Genomic DNA, 13,283 nt, shown 5'->3' with positions numbered 1-13,283 from the left:
GTTTTCAGCCACAGAAAGCACAGAGAGTGTTAAACAAGATGAAACCAAAGAAATCCATACCAAGATATATAACAATTAAAATGGCAGAACTTAAAGAGAGAATTTTAAAGCAGCAAGAGCAAAACAAAGCGCCTCACACAAGGGAGCCCCACAAAGTGATCAGCTGACTTTTCTGCAGAAACTTTGTGGGCTAAAAGGGGATCGAGTGATGTATTTACAGTGCAGCCGAATGGAAAGCAGTATGTAAGTTCCTCAAAAATTGGTAGTAAAACTACCACAAGATCCAACAATTCCACTCCTGGGTATATATACAGTGAAAGTGAGGACACTGATTTGAAACCCTATCTGTACCCCAATATCATAGCAGTTTCGCTTTTAACAACAGCCAAGAAACAGGAAACAACCTCAGTGACCATAAACAGATGATCGATAAAGAATGTGTTCTACACACACACGCAGACACACAGACACAGACGCAGACAGACACACACACACACACAGACACACACACAGACATACACGCACAAACACACAGATACAAACACATACACGCAGACACACACACGCAGAAACACACGCAGACACACACTCAGACACAGACACACACACAGACACACACACACAGACACACACACACAGACACACACACACAGAGACACACACACAGACACACACAGACACACACACAGACACACAGACACACACAGGAAGACACACACTCAGACACACATGCAAACACACACAGACACACACGCAGAAACACACGCAGAAACACACGCAGACACACACTCAGACACAGACACAGACACAGACACACACAGACATACAGGCAGACACACACGCAGACACGCACACACAGACACACACGCAGACACACACAGACACACCCACAGACACACAGACACACACAGGAAGACACACACGCAAACACAGACACACACACAGAAACACACAGACACACACGCAGACACACACACGCAGACAGACACGCAGACACACGCAGACACACACACAGACACACGCAGACATAGACACACACGCAGACAGATGCAGACACACGGTTACACACAGACACACATGCAGACACACACACGCAGACAACATGTAGGCAGACACGCAGACACGCATTCACACACGCAGAGACACACAGGCAGACACGCAGACACACACGCAGACACAGACACACACAAGCAGACAAACACACAGACACACAAGCAGACACATGCACACAGATACACGCTAACACACACGCAGATACACACACACAGACACACACGCAGACACACACATGCAGACACACACACGCAGACACACCGCAGACAACACACCCAGACACACAGACACACAAACTCAGACAAACACGCAGACACACATATGCATTCATACACGCAGACACACATACACAGACACACACAGACACAAACGAGACATGCAGAAACACACACGCAGACACACGGTTACACACACGCAGACACAAAAATGTAGACACAGACACAGACACACAGATGCAGATACACACGGAGACACACACGCAGACACACATTTACACACACACAGACACACATTTACACACACAGAGACACACAAACGTAGACACAGACACAGACACACAGATGCAGACACACACACGCAGACACTCACACGGAGACACACACAGACACACACGGAGACACAAACGCAGACACACTGTTACACACACAGACACACATGTAGACACACACAGACACACACACACACTCAGACATGCACACGCAGACACACACCCAGGCACACACACACACAGAAACAGAAACACACACGTAGATACACACACAGACACTCACGCAGACACACACACTACGGAATGTTACTCGGCCATTAAAAAGAAGGACGTTTAGCCACTTGCAGCAACTTGGATGAATTTGGAGGATATGGTTAGCGAGATAATTCAGAGAAAGACAAATACTCTTGGTACCACTCATAGAGAAAATCTGAAATATATAGCAGAACAAAAACAGACTCACAGAGCAGAGAAACTAGTAGTTACCAGTAGGAAGAGGGTTGGGGTAAGAGCAAGACAGGAGTAGGGGGCCGAGAGGTAGAAACTGCTGTGTATAAAACAAATAACCCGTAAAATAAAAAAAATAAACTAAAACAAATAAACCTTGAGCCTAGATTGGGCAGCACAGGGAAGACAGCCAGTAGTTTCTAATGACCTTAAATGGAGCATAGTCTATAAAACACTGAATCGGTGTATCGCATTGTACACCTGGAACTTATAGAATATATAGATCACCTGTACTTTAATTTTTTAAAAGGAGCTAACAGAAGGAAATGCATGTTTATCGGAATGGGTGGCTGGGTAAATAAGTAAGTAGAGCCAATTTTACCTGCTTCCTGATCTTCACTAGTTCAAGTCTGCCACTCTCCTGAGGAAGACAGTGTTACCCTGGCAATCCAGCAGAAGAACTGTGGTCAAGACTCAGGAGCATATAGGAATATGCAGCCAAGGAAACGCCTCTGAAGCACGAACCAGTCAGACCTAGGCCGTGTAGCTTCCTGCTCTCAGCCTGTGTTTCGCCAGCTTTTGGTTTCACCTTCTCCTCCACAGCCCCAAGAAGGTGTGTGACAGGCGAGACATTTGCTCACCAGTTTGCCAGCTGTCTTCCCGACTAGCCTCTGTAGGGGCAGAGAGTCTGTCTTGCCTGGTAGTTCATCCTCAGTATCTAGCACAGTGCCTGACCCACAGTGTCTACTCAGAGCATTTGTTTAAATGAGTGAGTGAATAAACGATTATCTCAAAGTCCTTTCACAGTCTGGCTTGTTAGCAGATTAAGCTGCTTAAATGCATAAAACAGAAGTAAAGCAAGGCTGTGGAAGTTATTGCCCATAACTAACATTCACACACGGTATTGCTTTTAGAAACAGGAGCAATCAGTTGTTGTTGTTTAGACGCTGAGTTGTGTCTAACTCTTTTGCGACCCCATGGACTGTAGCCCTCCAGGCTCCTCTGGCCCTGGACTTCCCAGGAAGAATACTGGAGCGGATTGCCGTTTCCTTCTCCGGGGGATCATCCCAGAGAGACAGCAAACCTGTGTCTCCTGCAGCTTCTGCACTGGCAGGAAGATTCTTCACCACTGGGCCACTGGGGAAGCCCAGGCAATCCATAACTTTGGTCCGAAAGAAACAGAAGCTCAAGGATATATTCTATTTTACAGCCCCAAATAATAATTTTGATGAGATTACATTGCCCTAAAACTCCTCAAATCTTACCCATCAGGTAAGAAGAACTTTGCATAAATTGTTCCACAAGCAAAACTTCAAAGTGTAGCTAACCTTGGAAATATCCTCAGCTTCCTGGACTAACTATGATGATTGGCCATTTGGAACTTGGCTTAGGAACTTCATCAACAGTTACATTTACACATACCAACACCAATAAGATTGGCATTACGAATCCAACCAGGGCAATTTTGAGGAAACTAAAGTTAACTTTGTATATTATTTATTTCATTTTTTTCCTTTGAAGAATATCTTTTCACAAGAGCTTTAGGTAAAAGGAATATAATTTTCTTTAAAAGTGCAAGGCTATAGGATACAATCAATTCTTACTAAAAATCTGGATAAAAATCAATTTTAGAATGTCCTTGGGTGAAAACGTAATATTAAAAATACTATAATGTGTGAACATACACATTTCATTTATGTGTTGTTGAAAATCAGTAGCAGGATAATTGGCCATAGGGGATGATTCATGTTAAATACTCCAAAAAAATCTACTCTGTTACTATTTAATTTTCTAAATCAACACAAATGAAGCAATTGCGAGAACCAGAGTAAAGCATGTGGGCTTTGAATTCAGATCTCTGCTCTCGTGTCACCAGTGATGTAACTGACTTTTCTGAACCTCATCGTCTGAATTTAAAGTGAAAGTTATTGAGAGACCTCAGAGGAGTCATCTGCAGTCCAGGAGGACAATAAGGGTTAACTAGTAGATAAAGGTCCGTTTTCATTTCAATCCCAAAGCAGGGCAATGCCAAAGAATGTTCAAACTACTGCACAATAACACTCACTTTACTCACTAGCAAAGTAATGCTCAAAATTCTCCAAGTCAGGCTTCAACACTGAGTGAACTGAGGACTCCCAGATGTTCAAACTGGATTCACAAAAGGCAGAAGAACCGGAGCTCAAACTGCCAACATCCGCTGGATCATGGAGAAAGCAAGAGAGTTCCAGAACATCTGCTTTTGCCTTACTGACTGTGCCCAAGCCTTTGACTCTGGATCACAGCAAACTGCGGAAAGTTCTCAGAGAGAAGAGAATACCAGACCACCTTGCCCATCTCCTGAGAAACCTGTATGCAGGTCAAGGAGCAACAGTGAGAACCAGACATGGAACAACAGACTGGTTCCAAATTGGGAAAGGAGTACATCAAGGCTGTACATTGTCACCCTGCTTATTTAACTTATGTGCAGAGTACATCATGCGAAATGCCAGGATGGATGGAGCATAAGCTGGAAGCAAGATTGCCAGGAGGAATATCAATAACCTGAGATATGCAGATGACATCATCCTTAAGGCAGAAAGTGAAGAAAAACTAAAGAGCCTCTTGATGAAAGTGAAAGAGGAGAATGGAAAAGATGGCTTAAAACCCAACATTCAAAAGACTAGGATCGTGACATCCGGTCCCATCACTTCATGGCAAATAGATGGGGAAACAGTGGACGCAGTGGTTGACACTATTTACCTTGGGCTCCAAAAGCACTGCAGATGGTGACTGCAGCCATGAAATTAAAAGATGCTTGCTCCTTGGAAGGAGCCCTATGACCAGCCTAGACAGCACATCAAAACGCAGAGACATCACTTTGCCCACAAAGGTCCGTCTAGTCAAAGCTATGGTTTTCCCAGTAGTCATGTGTGGATGTGAGAGTTGGACTATAAAGAAAGCTGAGCACCGAAGAATTGAGGCTTTTGAACTGTGGTGTTGGAGGAGAGTCTTGAGAGTCCCTTGGACTGCAAGGAGATCCAACCAGTCCATCCTAAAGGGGATCAGTCCTGGGTGGTCATTGGAAGGACTGATGCTGAAGCTGAAACTCCAATACTTAGGCCTCTTATGTGAAGAGCCAATTCCTTGGAAAAGACCCTGATGCTGGGAAAGATTGAAGGTGGAAGGAGAAGGGGGCGACAGAGGATGAGATGGTTGGATGGCATCACCGACTTGATGGACATGAGTTTGAGCAGGCTCTGGGCGATGGTGAAGGACAGGGATCCTGGCGTGCTGCAGTCCGTAGGGTTGCAAAGAGTTGGTCATGACTGAACAACTGAACAAGACAAGTAGAAAAAGCAGGAATTGATCTAAGAAAGAAGAGGAGCTGTAAAGATCAACCAGAGTGTAGGGAGAGAAAACTACAGGATGAGGTGAGAAAGAGGCAGAACAATGACAGGATTTTCGTTCCTGTAACCATAGGGTGGGAGATCTAGGGAGCAAAGGACTCCAGCCAGGCAGGAACAAAGGTCTCTGTCAAAACTACATAATTATGCCCTACGTGAGGTTGCCCTGATGATAGGATCCGTGCTTTAACATAATAACCTTACAAAGAAAACCATTCCTTGTAACTGAATAAATGTTTCCTTAAGAATGATCTGGGAGGTAGTTTGAAAGGGGATTAGGTGACAGCCCAAGCTTCCTGTTACAACAGAGAATAGGATTGTGCAGGAAAGGGTCACCTCCTGCCTGAGCATGGAGAGCACCTGGTATGGAGGACCTGCTGCTTCTCGGAGCTGAGTTTGGTGAGAGTCAGAGGTGATGGCCAGTTGGGTACAGTTACACATCTCCACTGGCCACTTAGTCTAATCAGACTGCTGCAGGGAAGGAAACCACCGAAATCAGGAGCCCTGGCCGGGGAATGGCCCGTGCCCACCCTCCTGGTGCCTGCCTGCAGAGGTTGGTGTACCCAGGCCTCCCTGGAGGGTTCTCCCAGCCTTTCCAACCTTCTTGGAGGATGGCACCTGCCTGGAGGAGGCAGGGCAGAATGGATCCCCAGGGATGACAGCACCAGTCGCATAGGAGGTTCTGAGAATTAACTGAGAAAACTTATTATAAAAGTGCTTAACACGTGAGAGCAGAGCAAGGGTTGGTTTCCTTACAGCCTCTCCCAGCACTTGCCGTCGGTTACACACTGACTTTCAGGTTCCCTGACATCTCAGTGGTAAAGAATCTGCTTTCCAGTGCAGGAGACCTGGGTTCAATCTCTGGGTCGGGAAGGTCCCCTGGAAGGGAAATAGCAACCCCCTCCAGTACCCTTGCCTGGGAAATCCCATGGACAGTGGAGCCTGGCAGCCACAGTCCATGGGGTCACAGAGAGTCAGATGTGTTTGAGCATGCACACACACACACACACACTTTCACTTGAAGTATTAAAGATGTTTTCATGGTTTATTTCATGGTTTAGTTGTTTTCATGGTTTATTTCATGGTTTATTTTATGGTTAATTTATGGTTTTATTTCATGTTTTATTTTAAACCTTAGCCCACCCCCCAGGCCCATATAATGTATTTGTGTTTATATATGGTACCAAAACCAGACAAGTCAACATATTTGCCTGATAAACTAGTTTCAAGTTTAAACTGTTTCCTCAAAATCCAGTATATGTGAATGGATACAGAAGTTGTGGCACATATATACAATGAAATATTTCTCAGCCTTAAAAAGGAACAAATTTGAGTCAGTTCTACTGGGGTGAGGAAACCAGAGGCTCTTATATGGAGTGAATTAAGTCAGAAAGAGAAAAACAGATATCATATATTAATGCATATGTATGGAATCCAGAAAAAATGGCACTGACGAACCTATCTGCAGGGCAGGAACAGAGATGCGAGCACAGAGAACAGCCTTGTGGAGACAGCAGGGGAAGAAGGTGGGCCGGCTAGAGGGCAGGGCTCAAACGCACCCACTACCGTGCCTAGTGCAGCCAGCCAGTGGGAAGGCGCTTCATGGCACACGGAGCCCGTGCTCCGTGACAACGTGGAGGGCCGGGGAAGGGCGCAGGGTGGGAGGGTGCTGCGAGAGGGAGGAGGCGTGCGATACCTGTCCTTGATTCGCGTTGGTGTACGGCAGGAACGTAACCAGTGCTGCTTGCTGTGGTTTCTGACAACACAACAGTTTAAAGCAATTAGCCTTCAATTAAAAAATTTAATTGTCCTTTAAAAAAATTCAGTCTATAATTTTGGGGGCCTAGACTTTTCAAATAAAAGCATTGAAGTAGTACGGTGATTCTTAGAATAAAGGAAGCGGAAAGCACTGTACGAGTTTTCTTTTCCGTCTCTGCCCCAGACGTCTTGCTAGTCTGTGTGTACAAAGTCTTCGGTTCCTCAAGACTCATGTGTTGCCACGGGTGTTGCTGAACGAGGAATAAACAGGAAGAAAACCTACTGAGACATCATGTCACCGTGGGGATTTCAGAAGCAAAGCCTACTGAGACGCGACGTCTACCGTGGGATTTCAGATGTGGGCTCCAGAGATCTTCACTCTCAGAAACCGTTCTCATCTTTCAGCTTACGGAAACCATCCAAAACTATGTGCTTATGGGACCTCATGGGAACCAAGGTGTTTTTTCCAGAAGGATTTGGCAGGATGAAAGAGATAATGAGAAAGAGACCAGAGAAAAGCCTTATGGTGAGCTCAGTGTACCATGTTTCCTGGATCATTTTGAATGGCTTTTATCTTTAAAATAAAAGACTGCATTTTATTACACCGACAGAAAATGTCATTAACCATGCATATAACTGTTTCTGGTCTCAGGATTTCATAATAAAATTAGCTCCCATTAACAAATAAAATATTACATCAGACAGGGAAAGATAAATACTACATGATATCACTTATATGTGGAATCTTAAAAAATATTAGAAATGAATCTGTATACAGCAGATTCACAGACCTAGCAAACAAATTCATGGTTATCAAAGGAGAGGCGGGAAGAGACAAGTGAGCAGTATGGGATTAACAGATACAAATTATTGCACATAGAATAGCTAAGCAAGGAGAAGTTAGTGTATAGCACAGGGAATTGTATTCAATATTTTAAATGACCTGGTAGAACACAATCTGCAAAAACCTGCATCACGATGCTATACCCCTGAAACTATCACAATACTGTAAATTAACTTTGTGTCTGTGTGTGTTAGTCGCTCAGTCCTGTCTGACTCTTTGTGACCCCATGGACTGTAGCCCTCCAGGCTCCTCTGTCCATGGAATTCTCTAGGCAATAATACTGGAGTGGGTTGCCATTCCCTTCTCCAGGGGATCTTCACGACCAGATTGAACCCAGGTCTCCCTCATGGCAAGCAGACTCTTTACTGTCTGAGCCACGAGGGAAGCCCCGTAAATCAACTGTACTTCAATCAAAAAAAAAAAAAAACAAATAAAATTTTAACTCATCCTAGGCTATATTGTTTCCAAAACCTATTTCGGTTGCTCACTAAAAATCAAGAAAAGGGACAAGGCTGAACCTTGTGGACTGCACAGCAAAGGATTTATGGGGCTGAATGGCTGCTGTCTCTATAATCAACATAATCAGCTTTTCAGACAAAGAGATACAGAGTCACTGGGGAGAACTGTTGCCTGCCTTTTCCCTCAGTTAGAACTCTTAGTAGTAAGTAACAGAAATAAGTATCAAACTGGCATAAGAAGGAAAGAGGAGAGCAAGAAACAGCAAGGGAGAGGGGAGAGAGGAAACCCAAAGGAATCTGAGATTTAATGACCGGAGCAGCACGGAGGCAGCTCTCACTTCAGGCAGGGTGGGTGCTTGGCCGAGACGGTACTGTTAGGATTCGCTTTTCCTTCATGTTCTAAGTCAAGTATTCTCTGTGTTGGCTGGACTCTCAGACAGGCGCTTTCCATCTTCTGCCCCTTATAAGCTCTGTGGAGACTTATATCCTCCCAGCTTCCAATCAAACAAAAAAAAAAAAAAAAAAGGAGAAAAGGGAGGGAGGGAGGGAGAAAAAGGAGCTTCCTTGTTGTCCCAAGAGAAATCCACAAACTGAGTCTTATTGGCCTGGCTAGGTTCATGTGGCCAGTGCAGCCAGGATACAGGAGCCTCCTCTGGGCCAGTTTTGGCTCATATCATCGACCACCCCAGGAGCGATCTGAACGTCCAGGAGGGGCACGTGGGCTAGTGAAGTCTTACCAAACCTGACCTTACTTGTTTACAATCACTGTAGCGATGTGTTTCCTCTAAGTCCAGGCCTACCTCCCTACCATTCATGTCTCAATTCAGCTTTTGGACAAATTGTTCCTAAGCAGACAGTCAGCTTGTTATATGCCAGCGACACACACCTAGCTTTATCGCTTTCTTACGCTTATCGCAACATGGCTTGCTGTATATTAAAATTTGGCTCTGCAGGGAACACCATGATGATTTGACTTGATGTGGGAAAGGAAAATGTCTGTCGATAACATCACTGGGAAGATATGTGTTAGTTTGCTCCGAGGGACGAGTCTCACTCCTCCGTGCCTGGGTCTTAATTGGATTTCAAGTTTGCTCTTGCTGAAGGACGGGTGTGGAAACTTGGGGGCGTAGCACAAGCTTGTCTTTCTGTTCTCAACAGACAAAAGGAATAAAGCCCTTGTTTATTTGGTGAGCTTGTCAGCGTGAGGGCATACCGCGTGGTTCCTGGCTCAGCTGGCAATCAGTAGAGCGGCCGCATCAGGGAGGGAAAGGAGCTTCTTTCCCAGCCGTGCTGTGCTGTCTCCAGGGGTGTCTCAAGGAAGGACTTCAGCGCCGTGGAGCACGGCAAGGAGAAGAATGTGGCTTTGGAATTAGAACTGAAGTTAAGTCCTGGTCCTGCCTTTGTAGGCCCTGGATGATTTACTTCTCTGCCATTTAAGCCTCCGTTTCTTCACCTAATGTGAGACTGTCAGCACCCGTCCCACTGAACTGTCTTAGCTCCTTCAGGCTGCTACAACGGTATGCCATGGTCAGGCGGCTCATCAGCAGCAGAGATTTATTTCCTACGGTTCCGGAGGCTGACTGTCTAGGATCGGGATGCTGGCGTGGTGGAAGAGGGCCATCTTCCGAGTCTCAGACTTCTCCCTGTGTTCCCACGTGGAGGAAGGAACTGAGGAGCTCTGGACCCTGTTTTACAGGAGGACTGATCTCATTTAGGAGGGCTCCACCCTCATGACCTAATCACCTCTTGCACGCCTGACTTCCCAATAAAAGTGTAGGAATTTCCACATCTGACTTTTGGAGGGACACAGACTTTCAGGCAGTAGCACTAACTCACAGGGCCAGTTTGAGGTTCAAATGGAATAAAGGACTTAAGTTACACTTATTTATCATTTATCCCTGTGTCTCTTCTATAAATGAAACACCCACAGGCTGAGTCTTGTTCAGCTTTGTGAGTTTCAGGGCCTAACTGTGCCTGGAAGTCAAAGTATACTCAACCAGTGTTGCATAAACAGATAAATCTACAGACAAGTGATCAAATAGAGGAATGAATGAATGGATGATAGCCATGGGATAGAGAGAGAGAGACATTGCTCAGCACTGGCTCAGAAGAGCTCTGTGATTAAACAATATTTTAACAGGATCTCAAAGCTTAGAATCCCTGTCTTTGATGCTGTATGTTGTTTTTCTCCTGGGCTTCTCTTAGTTGAAAATAAGGCCACATATCATGATTTGGGAAGAAGAGCAAATCTCTTGGTGGAGAAACAGCCAAGAAAATTATTGCTCTCCTAGCTCAAAGAGAAACATTAATTAAAAGTAAGACATGGGCAAGAAGTAAAATGGAGAGCTTGTAAGATAATTAACACTTAGTAATCCTCTTTTAGAGGATGGCTGTCTTGTTGCAGATACCCTTGGTTATTTACATTATTTCTGAAGAAAACCTTTGAAATGCCTGGAGGTGACTTTTTTCCTTTTTATAAACATTCTTTCCAATCCCTTTCGGAGTCTCTCCACAAATTTATCTGATAGAGCATATACAGTCAGTAAGTTTAGGAAAATGGGAATGGATTTAGGTAAACCCGAGATTGTTCTGCTTATTTACAATGATGGCAACTGGGGTGGGGAGGGGCTTTGCTATCAAAAAATATTCCATATGTGTGATTGTGTGGTCTCCAGAATTACGTACTCTAAAGTTTCTATTTCATCTTCATTTACTCTTTCTCTGTTTAATCATTTGCAGTATGGAAAAAATGCTCTCTGATTACTATTCTGAAGTCATGGCAAACAGTGGTTCATATACATATATAAGTGTTTAAATGGGCGACTAAATATCGCCAAGGGAGGGGAGGGCTGCAGGATGGCTTTGAGAGAGGTGCTCTTGTATTCTTCTGATCACGCATCTCTGTGCTCTGTTGCTTGCAACTATAACTCCATAGATTGTCTCATAGACACATTCTCACATGTTCATCCAGCTACAAGAACAGCACGGAAGAGATTCCCACCAGAACTTCTACAGTTTGTGTCAAGTGAAAAAGTACATGAAACTAGAAAGAAGCCTCTCACTGTGCTCACATTTGGATTTTCTCTGAATATCCAAGGTATCGTAAGGAGGGTATGCTTCTCAGCCCTGTGCCACGGATGTAGGATCTGGAGGCAGAGGGAGAACAGAGACAGATTCTCGGTTTCCCCCCACTAAAGACACTTTGTGTCAGCTTCCCAGTGCAGAGTACAAGGAAGAAACCACAATCTAAACTGGCTACAGTCTCTGAACTGGCAGCAAAGCTGTTAGTGAGAGTCTGCTGCGGGGCGAGAGAGGATGGGTGTCTTCCCTGCTCCTTCCCATTCGTGAGCAGAATCACTGGTTCTGAGGGTTTACTGGAGAGGACAAGCAGTAATGAGCTCGTTTCAGAAATAAGCTCAGCAGGTCCAGTGCAAGTGGGCAAAGGACAGGAGCTGAGAGTTTCTACGCTCAAGAAGCAAGTGGCTTTTAAACACTTGGAAATGAATTAGATCTCTCTGATGAAGAAAAGACAAAACTGTAGCGATACACCATGTTCATATTGCAGACCAAGCAGAACTCAAACGTTCTCTGGGTGGAAGAGGGCCACAGTGCTGCTGTCGGTGGGGGTCAAAACTGACAAAAGTCTTTGGAAATCTCTCTGGAAGTATCTACCGAAATGTAAAATGGACATAGGAAGGTCCATGAGGCACACACCTCTCTAGGACTCTTCTTGCAGATACGGTCACGCTCATGCATACATACAGTGCCACGGATCTTCCTTGTGACAGGATTTCTCCCGATAAACCCATCAAAGCCTGAAAATATTGTAGGTGGAAGACGCATTTAATACAGCTAACATGCTGCACATCGTAGCTCAACCTAACCTTCTTAACTGTGCTCAGAGCACTTACATCACCCTACAGTTGGACAGAATCATCTAACACAAAGCCTATTTTATGATAAGCTAGTGAAGATTGCGCCCTCGCTCCCGGGTTCTTCACATTCGGTGCACAGATACGTAATGTTGGTTCCATCTCCAAAACCACACACCTGTCTGTTCCTCACGTCTTTTCTGTCCTTACCCTGGCGTCGATCATCATTAGCTATCAGTTTGGCTATCAGGGTTGCCTTCCTAGAGGCCACCATCTTTCTTGCCTTCCTAGAGGCATTTTTCTACATCAGGGCCGTAATGGTTTTTAAACGTAAGTCATAATGCAATTGAATTTAGACTCCTTGTAGACCTTTCGACCTTTCGACTCCTTTAGACTCTGTAGGACCTGGGTCCTCCCAGCTCTTCCTAGCTCATCTCCCGCCTCAGTCTGCTGCCCTACCTGTGCTCTCGATTCAGATTTTGCGTCTGACATGCCCGGCTCTTTGCGGACTGATGCCGTGTGGATTCACAGCATCTTCTCCCAAGAAGCTTCTTTCACCGGTTGTTCACACGGTCATCCTCATGTCACCCTCAAGGAGACTTATTCTACTTTTTCTAGAGCCTTTCCTTCCCCACTTTTTCTCTGTTATGAAGTACAGTTTGTCTCCTTCATGCTCATATCTTGATTATTGCTCCTCTCCTTTGTTTCCCAACTACATGTAGTAGGAGCTTTGCCCAACACCTCCCGCACCCGGAATAGTCTCTGTTCCTTAAAAAGTGCTTGTTCGATGTTGATGACTAAACTGATGAGTGATTTTTTTTTTTTTTAGTATTACCTTGTTTAAAGCACTCCAACATCAAAGTCTTTATGTGCTTTCATATATATAAAATTGGAATGAAAATCTGTAAGGTTAGATTTGTCTGTCTTCTATTTCGCTATTTCACTAGGAAATTTCTTGAGTAGCTTATAGGATCAAGACAT

The sequence above is a fragment of the Ovis aries genome, chromosome 5 (genome assembly GCF_016772045.2).
Source record: "Ovis aries strain OAR_USU_Benz2616 breed Rambouillet chromosome 5, ARS-UI_Ramb_v3.0, whole genome shotgun sequence".
Lineage (NCBI taxonomy): Eukaryota > Metazoa > Chordata > Mammalia > Artiodactyla > Bovidae > Ovis > Ovis aries.
This window is presented reverse-complemented; position numbering follows the sequence as displayed.